Raw genomic sequence first — 13076 nt, 5'->3', positions numbered from 1 at the left:
CGAAACGAGTCTTACCCCCCTCGTGGTGGTCCATCAAGAAACTTGTTTTGTCAAAAACATCCGTTCGAAAAATAATTCCGGTATCTTCTCTGCGGATTCGTTATAAAACCGTCTATTCAAACGAGTTCTCGCTTTGAGATCGTTAAATTCTGCATATTCGTTACGCATAGAAAATAAAACACGATACGAAGAAAAAGATTTTATTGTTATTTTTGATACATAGTTATTTATTGTCTTTTGATACATATTTTTAGCAAAATAAGAATATAAAAATTTCTGACAAATTCGATCTATCGTTCGTTTGTCTTAATTATTTTCTAAGGGAAGAAAATTATCGCATTACAGATATTTTTCGCAAACCGATATGTAAAAACACCAGGCGTGTTTGTTGTAAAACGCTAAAAAAGATACGATAGACGAGCCACAAGCTTATTGGATAGCGCGAGCTCGGCCACCGCAACTGGTTAATAAAGCTCGAGGAGAGCGTGCATCAACCATAAGACACAGAGAGAAAGAGAGCGAAAGAGAGAGGAAGAGGAATAGTGAGGAACGCTTAAGGGGAGGAACGTTAATGATGCCCGCATTCCCACGCATTTTAAGAGGGTCGAATATAAATGGTTCAAGTCTCTCGGCCTCCCTTTTTCACAAAATTCCTCTTTTCCGCCATTTCTCGAGCTCTTTCTATACGTGTATCTAACACAAGCAAAAGGCATATGTTACATCATGACACGTGTCGTTTTCGGTTCACAAAATGTTGGTCGAAGAAATAATAACGAATATAATAATAAGAAAGAAAAAGAAAGATGAATAAAATAACATTAATTTGATCTACTTCGTATTTTTACAGCATATTAAAGAATATTAGATATTGCTTCTCATTAAACTAAAGTCACAAAGAATAAGTATATTTAGATAAAATAACAATGAAACGCAAAGAAAAACATACAAGCAACCTTTTCTCGTATATAGTATACAAAGCTACAAAATTTGTTTCGCCAATATATATAAAAAAGAAGAAAACTTATATAATCAAAATAAACTTGCGATCGATACGCAGAGTCGTTCTCTTTCCTGCTATTCAATATGCTTCACACACGTCTAAGCCTTAAATATAATCTATATCTCGTAACAAGCAAGATCTTTCGCGTTCTCTGCGTCAATCTGAATTCGATGAGTATAACAGTGCAATGTTTCATCGGTTTCATTAGCACTCATGCGCGTGTGCTCTCGCGCACTCGAATACCTCGCGTTAACGCACGGTTCCATTCGCGATAATTATAAAAACGCAATTCGTACGCGTCTGAAAAACATGATGAATATTGTAAAGGATAATAACATTCTTTATGCAATAAAATCAGTGGTCGACGTACCCGATCCATTATTTTGTCGATTATTTTATGGACACACGCATGGTGACATGCAATCGTGAGTTTTTTGTTAGGTGCTAACAGTAAAGAGAAAATACATGTGCGAAACGCAAAACGCGACGCTATCCTTACTGATCGGTCGAAATTATCACCGAAACGAGGAAGCTTTATCCAACTCGCAAAATTTCGATATTAAAGGGAACGTAGACTATTATATTTTCATTACTGTCTATGCATTTTCGCTTATTAATTTCTTTTTATACATCCCTCTCTGTTCTTCTTTATATCTATAAGTATATATTATATATATATATATTTCTTTTGAATCTTTCATATATTATCTCGAAATACATTCATTCGATTTTAAAAGTCTCTTAGATATACATATTTGGAATTTGCATAGAATAATTGAAGACTGCACCGGATATTATAATGTATTGTAATTATATTGAAATGTGTGTAATCATACATATTTCATTCTTGCTTAGGGCTATTACCAAATGCGAATACATAATGTAAAGAGAGATTTCTTTGTAAAATATTTACGATAGTTCGTAGTTTTTTTACATCTTCGCAAGATCGTGAACATCGTCGATACTTCGATTTTAATCCTTTTTTTGTAATGATCATTTTTCTAAACGATTCTTCAAAAATAAAATCTCTATGTCACGAGACACGTGAACAAGAACACGACCAAAAAGAGTCCCACGCGTCTCAAACTTTTACCAACGAAAGTAATGATTTTAATTAAGGACTTCCATGATTATCTATCTACATCTTTATTACGGCGTATAATGAAATACGGACTGTTTCATAAATTTCTCTAGGATTAAAAATTACCGCGGTGGAACGAGAAAGCATGAAGAAGAACCGAGATATATTTACCGCAGCACGGCACGCCGGATTTCCTCTATTAATATCAAACTTTACCTGTTTAAGACTTTTTCTCTCTTGTTACATAGTATCACAAGATACATTTTCATTATTTTTTACATCTTGTATTTAACGTATGTATCCTTTTCCTTATTCTACAGCTTAAGATAATTTTCTATTACATAATTGAAGTATCGTAATAATAACACACGATAATGAAATTTACAAGAAAGAATACCTTCCTCAAAGTCCATTTTTATGAAAGATCCGAAACAAACGTAGCATAATTCTACATTCGGTGAAACAAGTTCGTCGTTTTAACGCAGCCCTGAACATGCGGCCCTCGCTCTGTCCTTCTCTTACACGCCTTTATGCCCCGGCCGGTAGTACGTCAGCCGGTTGTAACATTGTGTAAAACAACGCGGGGCACACGACATGTATCCCGGGCCACGTCGTTACGTCGCACAGTATGTAACGTGCACCTCTATATGACGAACGATGAATAATAAACGGTCGAGCCAATGAACAACAAAACGGCGAGAAGTGCATGGAGAATAATAATTGCTAACCCTTTGGCAATGTTCGTGGTTTACATAAAAGGAGAAACGATACGAAAAGTTTTTGGAAAAGATCAGTCGAGATAGTGCTAACTGTATTTTATCGGTTAACAATTTTTTTCATTCTCTCATTACATTCACCGTTCTGAAATAATAAATAGCCATTCACCGTTTTTTTTTTTTTAATCTTTCGAATATAGGATATCTATATATTTTCATCTCTCTTTATATGTTTTTGTTGTTTTTATTTAAAGAGACATAATTTCCATAACATGTTAACGTTCTCTAAGAAAAATTCAACTAAACCCGTCACATGGTACGAAATCTAACAGGCCTAACAAACTCGCTATCCTGTTGTTGTCGCTTTATCGTTTCTCTTCGTAAGCAGACGATCGAGATATAGTGATTTAACAGCTGATACTATATTCATTAGATTCTAAATGTCTATAAAGTATCTGAGAAAAGTCGATAGAATTCGAAAGAAATAGAAAAATCAGCTGATAAAAAAGCCATCGTGAAGAACGAAAGCAAATAGCCAAAAGGACTCGCGCGAGTTATCTGAAATGAGAAAAGGGAGACGGAAGTGAGAGGAACGAGGCAGGAACGACGTAGGAAAGGTAGAAAGGCCAGGCATACCCGGTGAACCAATCGCACGCTGCTTCTGACAACCAGCCGACTACTATACTGCACCATTGCGACCATTTGAGTTTCCTACTACCGACGAGTTTCTACCTCTCATTCTCCCGCGCACGCTCCACTATCGCGCCTCTATCCATCTATATTCTGTCCACCCTCTCTCTCTCTCTCTCTCTTTATCTCTCTCTTTCTCTCTCTTGCTCTCTCTCCCTCTCTACCTCTCTTTCTCTCTTACAGATTCACGCTCGTTCGCTATCCGTCCATCCTATTCCAACAGCGGCCACTACCCTCTCGGTCTACCGTTCCTATTCCCTTTAGCTCTCTCTCTATTTTCATCTCTTTCTCTCTCTTGCTCGATCCATCCACCTCTTCTATATTCCCCTCTTTCTCCTTCGCCATCTCTATCTCTTTCTCTTTCTATCTCGCTCTCAGCCAGGCGCTCACGAAGCGACGGAGCACCGGCCGATTTTGCATTTAAATTTGGTAAATTTGCCGGAGTTGGCAAATGAGCTGTGGGCATGGTGTCTAATACTCGCGCACGAGCACGGCCGCCGATACACTGCGTCTAATGCCTCTGGAGAGGGTACACCGGATACACGGATACAGTCCTTCGCAAAAGTCCCTTAGAGACAGAGATTTCTTTTTCTTGTGTAAAAGTTTTATCTTTGATCGACTCTTTTTTATATAAGGTCAAAGAAAGAATAATTAGAGTCGCGATGCCCAGGAGGTAAAAATTTCTCAATAGGCTGACCGCGAAACGTCTTCGGGGTTGAAAAACATTGAACGATATATTTAGTCCTGTTCCTTGCAAAGGTCATTTTGAATCGATCAATTAATCTTTCCTTCTTTGATATTTCTTCTCATAATTGACGATGCTCGTTGATATAAATGTTTCGTATGTGCAAATAAATACATCTTGCACGTCATCGATCTAATCTAAGTAGATAAGTAAATACTAAGACGAAAATAGTGATAGACTACAAAATGAGTTCATATACGATAAATAAACGTGGGGAGGGGGATATACCGCGTAAACTTTCAATTTCGGTTACAGCGGACCTATAGAGGAGAATCGGACGATAATGGAAGATCGATTTTGAAAAGCGCCAGGAGCGCGTAGAACAAAACGAAAATATTTGGGCGAGCGTAGAAAGCCGAAAGCATTTTTTTCCTCCCTCTCTATCAGCCATCTCTTACCCACCCTATCGTTTTTTCTCTTTCTCTCACTCTCTCGCCACTCAACCACGCGGTCCAGTCTTCCTTTTTTTTTTGTTTCATATTCCGGCACGGTAAACTGATAGAAATATTGCATCAGCGAGTCCGTGAATCCGCAACGTGTGTATCTCGTTTGCGGTGAGGTATCCAGCTTTCGTACTGGACTGTACGCACCCACACGTGGGAAATAGTGCATAGGAAATGCAAACGTGTAGCGGAGAACTTCGGACAGCACCCTCTAATTTTAGCCCGCAGAGGGCAGCACCCTGTCACGCCTGTACGTGTCTGTCCATGTTGTAAAGTTGCGTTCCATTTTCATCGTAGTCCTCTTTCCAAATTCGACCGTAGCAACTCTTGGAAACCCGACTAACACCGATCGCTGCGGTTTTCTACCGGCCAACCTGTCGAACTTTTTACATAGTTTCCAGTCGTACACTCCTTCCTTGAGTCTGAAAATAGTCAGCATAAATGCGGCTTATTAGAGATATCTTTTCTCTCGTTAATTGTTCTTTTGAGAATACGAATGGTAGGTCCATTGTTATATAGAGCGCATTGATATGGATCACGTTTCCGTTTATAAATAATTAACTTTCTATATGATACGGGATCACGATGAATACTTGCTTGTCTTCGTTAAAATCACGATACATCGTACGCTTTTCCGTGCGTATAACTATATAGATAAAATTTCGATAATCAATAGTGTATTTAATCTGATTACGACAAATATATTTCTCCATAAAGCGAGAAAGAAAGAGTAAATACTGTTCGTTTTGGACATTTATGTGAGACGAGCAAAGCAAAGTAACCGTACAACTGAAAGAGATCGATAGAATACTACCGTTTTTGCAATATCAAAGAACTAAATCGGAATTGAACCACGAGAGGATGGGGTAATGAAATAATTAAGAACAAAGAGAGCTAGATAAAAATATTACAGTCCTGCGCCCGCCTGCCAATGAGATTTATATGAAGTTATCTGAACTCCATAGAGACAAGACTTTATCATTCATCGTGGAATTCTTCATTGGCCGATTTTCTCTTGGGTATCTAATGAAAACTCGTTTCTTCCGAATCCATTCATAAGATAAAAAACGGTAAATGTGAAAACCAATGAAAATATACTTACCGATATTTGGTCGAATCTTTAAATAACATCTTCGATCTATAAATGTGAATTTTATAAACATATTAAAGTTCGTCCGTCTCGTGACGAAGGAAAAGTCCACTCCGAATTCCAGCAATCTGAAAAATATCAAAGAAAAACTCGGAGAATCGAGAAGCTTATTGGTCCCGCGAGATGCAAAGTAAAAAAGATGTTGGACGATAAGATGACTTTCTCGCGTACATCTCATTCTAATTTGCGACCTCGCCTGTAAACAAAATAGATATCAAAGTTTTCGCATAAAGAGAAAACATACAGAAGACAGTGAATTAAAGAGAAAGAGGGACAGAGCGATAGAGAGTTGGTACGAACGAAACGAAACAAACCGGAGTCAACGCACGTTTTTATCGCAACGAGCCAAAAGAAAATCAGATTTTCCGCGAGCTGGTACGCCGCTTTTACATGGACGTTCGCATTCGCATGGTGATTCAAACTCGTTCGTTGCAGTCGTCATCATCGTCGTCGTCGTCGTCGTCGTCACCGTCGTCGTCGTCGTCGCCGCTGCCGTCGCCGTTGTCGTTGTCGTTGTCGTCATCCTCAGGCAAAACGCATTTCTCTCTTTTGCGGAAGCATCAAAAACGAAAGGACGATAGGATCGAAGAGGGTCGGAGGCTGACTCTCGACGTTTGCTCTCTCTCTCTCTCTTTCTCTTTTTCTCTCTCATATACATTCGCAAAAGAGAGTGAGAGAGAAAGAGAAAGAAAGAGAGACAGGAAACGCGAATAGCTCGCTCACACCGAAAAGCGACATAGCGACGTAACGTAATACGGAGGAATAATGGGTTGATGAGCGAGATAAAAGAGTTGAGAGAGAAGAAGAGAGAAAGAGAGAGAGAGAAAGAGAAAGAGATAGAGAACGAGAGAAGAGTCGTCAACGAGAAAGAGAGCCAAAGGGGTTGACGAGAGAGACGAAGAAGAGGAAAAAAAGGAACGGAGAAGTGAGAGAGAGAGAAAAAGAGAGGCAACGCGTCCTGTTCATTATGCAACGACGCGACTGCACCCCTCAAACCCTCTCTCTTTCTCTGTCACGAATGAACGCGCGCGCACACGCTGCTGCGACGACCGGGCGTCGGTTCACCACTGCTGCTGCAACGGAGAACCGACGCAAAGTACAATCGGGAGGCCCCGTGGTTAATGAGTCGGCCGAACAAAGCGAAAAACCGTCCATTAAATAATGCGCGATGCAACGTCGGCGCAGCCGACAGACTGCAACGCTCCTGCCATTTCTCTTTTTCTCTCTCTTTCTCTTTCTCTCTTTCTCTCTTTCTTTCTGTCTGTTTCTGTCGGCTAGTTCGGAAGAGAAAAATTTTTTTCACTCCAAAAAATTCGATACTCCGGATCTGATTGTGAAAGGCACAAAAATCTCGAACTATTCTTCAAAAGATATTCTCGCAAGAGTGATAATCTATATTTATTGGCACAAATTTGCTATATCGAATTCGGCGATACGATTTTGATCTCTTCGACGTTCACCGATTTCAGCCAGGAAAATTTTCCTCGTACGATTCACTTCCCGTTAATATACGATTCTTCTCTGGTACTAATAATTCTACGATTATACGAATTAATTCACGCTACCGCCGATATTGTACGTGCATTATAGGTAAAATACAATTAAATTTATTAGATTGATTATGCGCGTGTAATATTACGTGATTATTAAATGATACATTATCATTTAATCCGAACGCGTTCGTATTATATGGATGATGTTTTCTGAGTTAATGACTAATAAATTCAACGAAAGAGAAATAATCAATATGATAGATGTTAGAAAATAATCTTTTTTTTTTTTTCATTAACGATAAAATGATTTTCTAAGACTACGTTTCGTTCTGATGCAAGAGTGCTTCCAACGTTGGTTGACGCACCCTGGATTTTATCTAAACTTTCATCTAACCTCCCTCCAGCATCTAATCGCGCTACCCCACCACTGTATTCTATGAAAGAGCTAGGGAAGGATCTAGAGTGGGGAATACGGAGTATGGTGGGGATGAACGCACACATGTACACACACGACCATAAGCGCGCCAACCTACAAGCATGTGTGGATCGACATGGGGGAAGGAGGATAAGAAGCCTTAATAAATGCGCACTCGATGGGGGACGCAGCAGCTCGTGAAAGAATATTAAGAAAGATCATTTTGAAGACTTTTTGAGACGTTGAGCGTAGCTACATAAATTATGAGTTATTAAATTTTAAAAGAGAATTCTACCGTTTTATACTTAATATTATTCGATAAATAATTTTTCTCTGGTGTTACACGATTATCAATTTCGGAATAAAATATTATTTTTAAATCTTGTAACGTTTAATTTGATTATCGATTATAATTTTTTCAATATAATACACGCGCACACGCGACAAAGGATTATCAATTATTCATTATTTAAAGTGTTTCAAGATACTCTTGAAAGAAAAAGAAAAGATAATTGTGTAATCTTATTTTATATAATCGTTTCGAAAACCGGTCGGTGTAGATGGAAGATTTGCATTCTGTAACGTCTAGGGAAGCATTTTTGCATCATAAGAAATAAAAAACCACGATCTCTTGGCATGAAAGAAAACGTCGGAGGCAAGAAAAAAAATAATCGTAGGCACAGAGACTTAAGGCGTCTCTGGAAAGGACGGAATTTTTTGCTTTCTTTTTTTCTTTTCCTCTTTTCCGTCCTTTTTCCTGGCAAAACGGTTAAAATGTAAATTAAGTCAACGTGCTTAAGAATGTGAGATTATTAAGAGAGACCGCTGGCTTGCCACCCCCGCGGGTACTACACGCTTGCGAAAACATTTCCTCAGTTTTTATTCCTTTTTCTCAGGCGCGCATTATAAAGCACATATTACTCTCTTGCCTTCCGAGCTGCATTCCTCAATTTTTTCTTAGAAAACCGAGCTTGCTCTTTTCTAACTTCGCTTCAGTCTCGCAAAATATTATCTTTCGTATGATCTCTTTTTTAATATAATTAATATTTTAGTGAAAATAACGTGGAAACAAGTAGAAAATAATTTATCATTAATTTTCTTTTTCAATTAGATCCCACGATCAATCAATAACAAAGGGAATCGTGAACGAAAGGAATATAAAATCAAACGTCTACTACGTTTAATCGATTTATTAAGAGAACCTGTACTGTCGCTCAAAAAAAGAGGGCGCCACGTTACTATGGACACTAGGAAAGCCAGAAGTTGCTACCCCAGGCAATGTCGGCTCTCCCTTAAGACAAATATTCTCCCTTCTTTGTTTAAGAAAGGATAATCGATTTGGAAGAAACGTCTGTACAACCTCGAAGAAACGTCGAAAATAGGTAAAATAATAAAGAAAACAAACAGGATAAATGATGTAGATACCTCAAGGGAATAATTAGACGTAGGAACAATCATCGTTATTAATTACTCGAAGACATAATCGAACGGGTAAACGAGATTTATTTTTTCGTTCGTTTAAAAACGCGTTAGAAAGCAAAAAAAGCCGACGCTCGGAACGATCGACGTAGCGGTAGAGATCGGCTGCAGGGTGGAGAAAACGGTGGCAGCAGGAAGAAGAGGAGGAAGAGGAAGAGAAAGAGAGGAAGAGGAAGAGGAGAGTCGGCGATCACGAGAACGACGAGGGAGGCCGATGGCGAAGGGGCACATCATAGCTTGGCTGTTCGACGCTGTGGTGGGGCTAGCCGAACGATGGTGGGAAGACGACAGGGGGTGGAATGGAGAGGGTTAAAATGCAAAAAGGCGCCGGCGGCCTCGCTCAATACCGAAGCGGCGGCGCAAGCGCCTTCATTTTGTTTTTCCTACGTCGCTGCGACGCTTTTGTTTTTCCAAGATGGCCGTATCTAGGCATCCGCCGGACGACGTCGGTAACAGTTCTCTTAAGAGAAAACGCTTGTCGCGCTCTACCCTACCGGCTGAGACCGGAAAATCCCCGAATAAGGCCACCGTCGCGCGGCGCTTCGTTCGCCCTTTTCAACCCCTTTTGAACGCGATTAACCGGGAGATTTCGATATTGCCGTCAGAATTTTTCTTTTTCTTTCTTTTCTTTTTCTTTCTTTTCTTTTTTTCTTTTCTTTTTTCTTTTCTTTTTCTTTTTTCTTTTTCTTTTTCTTTTTTCTTTTTCTTTTTTTCTTTTTCTTTTTCTTTCTTTTCTTTTTTTTTTTATTCTTTCTCATTCTTTTTCTTTCTTTGTTTCCGATACTTTTGAATTTATTTTATTTTGTACAATGAAATACTTCGAGGAAACATTTGAAGCTCTTGCTTTTTGAATTTTGTTCTGATAACACGCGTGATGCAAATAAACAAGCGTTTCAAACATTCATTTTCTATGTAACACAAATCATTTGTCCTACTCTAATATTTAATTTTTTTCTGTAAAAATCTCTATACGATCTTAAAATATGATTTCAAAGATAGGCAGAATTTTCGGTATGAAAAAAATAATGGGCAAATGCTGTAAACCAAAATTGTCTTATTCACGTAAAATCGCACAGGAGTGCGATAAACGGCAAAACTTTACAATCTACCAAAGATGTTACTGTCGTTGAATATCTACCATATATACATATGTTTCGTACTCGTACAATCGCGAGAATCACGCTTCATAGCTGATAACCGACATAATTCGGACGTTTATCGTACCACAGCCGCTCGTAATCCTACGTTCATCGCATCTCGCTTTCTATCTCTTTCTTTCACGCTAGGTTCTCACGATGGCGACGATGGCGTTTCGACTACCATCGTGCTCGTTTACGCGAGAACCAGAAGAGCCTCCCGGCAGGGATATAAAAGAAAATCGATTCCACAGAAAACAGAATCCGGAAAAGGAAAAGAGAAGAAAAGTGAGCAAGAGAGTCGTCCTACAAGGTAGGGGAGGAGAAGGGTGTGGAGGCTTGAAAGGTTGCTAGGGAGGAGGAAATGTAGAGAAAAAGACTCAGACTACCGCCGCGGACATTAAGAACGTTTCGTGCGGCAATTTAACAACCGTCGAGGGACGTCAGGGACACCGTAGGCGGCGTCACCAAGCGGACGAAAGTACGGAACGAAGAGACGCCGAGGGCTTTGGAGGGTGTAGTGGGAGTACGAAAAGAGAAAGGGAGAGAGAGAGAGAGAGAGAAAGAGAGAATGAGGGCGAGAAACGCGGGGTTGGAAACAGCAGAGTTTTTACGATTTCTACAGCGCGTGCGCCGGCACACCTGGAGATTAGGTTTAACAGCCTTAATTTTAAAAAATTGCCGCCTCTCCCCTGTCGTTTCGACTACCCTTGTCTCTTTTCCTCTTCCCCCTCTGCCCCTTCCATACACCGTCCGAAACGAAATTGCGTCGCTTTGCACTGTCCAGGGGATAAAATTTCTGGATAGTCCACCCTCTCCTCCCACGCGAACGTTTCTCCTCTTTCCTACCGTGAATGCCGTAGCAGACAAGAATATTTAGCCCGTTTTCACCCTCATCCAAGCGCGTTAGCGATCAGACATCGAGGAAACTCTCTGTGACCGATTGATCGATCCTTTACCAGAATCATAAGATTCGAAGTATTTGAACGACCTTTTAGAATTTTTCATCAATCTTATTCAAAATCATTATAATTTCGTTAATCAGACAAGGGAACGAAAGCTTATGTTTGTTAGAAAAAGAAACGAAATTTCGTTGAAACAAAACGATGCAAACATAAAATATGGAAACACAGAGGAATGTAATCTCCAGTTACGAACTATTTTCATAATTTTGATAAAATCCCGTTTGTATGTGGATTTCGCGTGATCCGATTGTTACACGGAATAGTACGATATCGTGGTGGGGTAAATCACAAAAAAAAAACAACGAACGCATTAAAGATTTTTCTGTAACTCCACGCGTAATACATACGAAAATTTTATAAACGTAAATAACTAATAATATAATCCTTTGAATTTTTTATAATAGAAATAAACAGGGAGGAAAGTACGTTTAAAGAAAGAATCGAATAGAATAATTAACAACAGAAACGAGATAAAAGGGGAAAGGACAATAGATTATTCGTTAATTCTTCGAGAGGCCAAACGGTGGATAGTATGCTTTCCTCCTGTAATGTTAGATCAAACGCGAGAACGAAGGGCTATCTCTCAGAGGGTTCTCTTTCAGAATAGACTCTGATTCAAGGCAACGCGTTCCGAATCATTCAATTCCGAATGTATGCGAACTAACATAGCCTACCCTTATTCAAAATTTTATCTAGCTTAATTAACGAGCATTTTCCCATAGACCATCTATACGTCTATTCCCCGTTTACTCGCCGATCTCTTTCGGCAATTCCGTGAAATTTTTGCGTTTTCAGCCCTCGGGACGGCCGCAATAAAACCCACGTTGAGCCTGCTTCCAGACTCGCGTGAAATATCGTTGCGAATTATCATACCATCTGAAATTAAAGGGCTGAAATTTCGGCTGGTACCGCGAGGCGCTGCAGTGTTACCCGTTGGAAAATAATTTTGATGCTTGCTCTTCCTCTCTCCCTCTCTCTCTCTCCCTCTCTCCCTTTCTCTCATCCACGCACATGGCTTTCTCTCATTTTCTCTTGCGCACGTATAAGTGCTCGCACGTACACGTTCCTCGTCATCCTAGCAATGTGAAAGAGGAAGGGGAAAAGAGAAAGAGAGAAAGAGAGAGAGAGAGAGAGAGAGAGAGAGAGAGAGATAGAAACCATCGAGCCAGTGGTGGTTACCGTGACGGCGAGGCAGCTCGGGGTACGAAGAGGTAGAAAAGGGAGAATGGAGGGAAGCAAGAAGAGAGAAAGAGAGATAGAGAGGAAGAGAGAGAGAGAGAGAGAGAGATAGAGAGAGGAGGATAAAGCCTCGTCCCGAAAAGTGCGCGCTCTGTCGAGCGAAAAGGCGCCCTCTTTGACCGCTCGTGCGCATTTTCCTCCCTCTTTCGTTTCTCTCTTAGCCAGGCACCCTCTCTCACCACCTACCCGAGCGTCCAGACCACCCTCTCCGATTTTTTCGTAGCGTCGAGAGCATCGGACGGCGCGACGCGCGCCGCGCTGCTTTTCATCCCGCGAGCGAGGATTTTTCTTTTCAAGCGTCTGCGCAGCCACGCCCTCTCAGCGCAATGGCCGCGTTCGAAATCCGTCGCGAGGGCGTCGCCCTTTTCTCTCTATCCATCTATCTCTTTCTTTCTCTTTCTCTTTCTATCTCTCTCACTCACTCGTGGATCTTTTCCCTCCCTTCTACGTAGGAATTTTTTTTCTCTTATATACCTTCCACTAACTTTCTCTCTCTCTCTCTCTTCCTCTTTCTCTTTCTCTCT

At 40.2% G+C, this 13076-nt stretch overlaps 1 long non-coding RNA gene across 2 annotated transcripts in view; it reads right to left on the bottom strand.

Annotated features, from left to right (window-relative positions):
• Positions 1 to 206: 206 nt before the first annotated feature.
• The window catches only part of LOC127064693 (uncharacterized), a 54615-nt gene continuing 41745 nt past the window's right edge, over positions 207 to 13076 (bottom strand). For both annotated transcript variants that reach the window (XR_007781773.1, XR_007781772.1), the window contains exons 2-3: positions 5778 to 5893; positions 207 to 5097 (exon numbers count right to left, since the gene is read on the bottom strand). This is a non-coding gene — a long non-coding RNA (uncharacterized LOC127064693). The remainder of the gene's footprint in view (positions 5098 to 5777; positions 5894 to 13076) is intronic.

This window comes from Vespula vulgaris, chromosome 6 (assembly GCF_905475345.1).
Source record: "Vespula vulgaris chromosome 6, iyVesVulg1.1, whole genome shotgun sequence".
NCBI lineage: Eukaryota > Metazoa > Arthropoda > Insecta > Hymenoptera > Vespidae > Vespula > Vespula vulgaris.
Note: the sequence above shows the minus strand (reverse complement) of the source record. Positions and strands in the feature narration are given on the sequence as shown.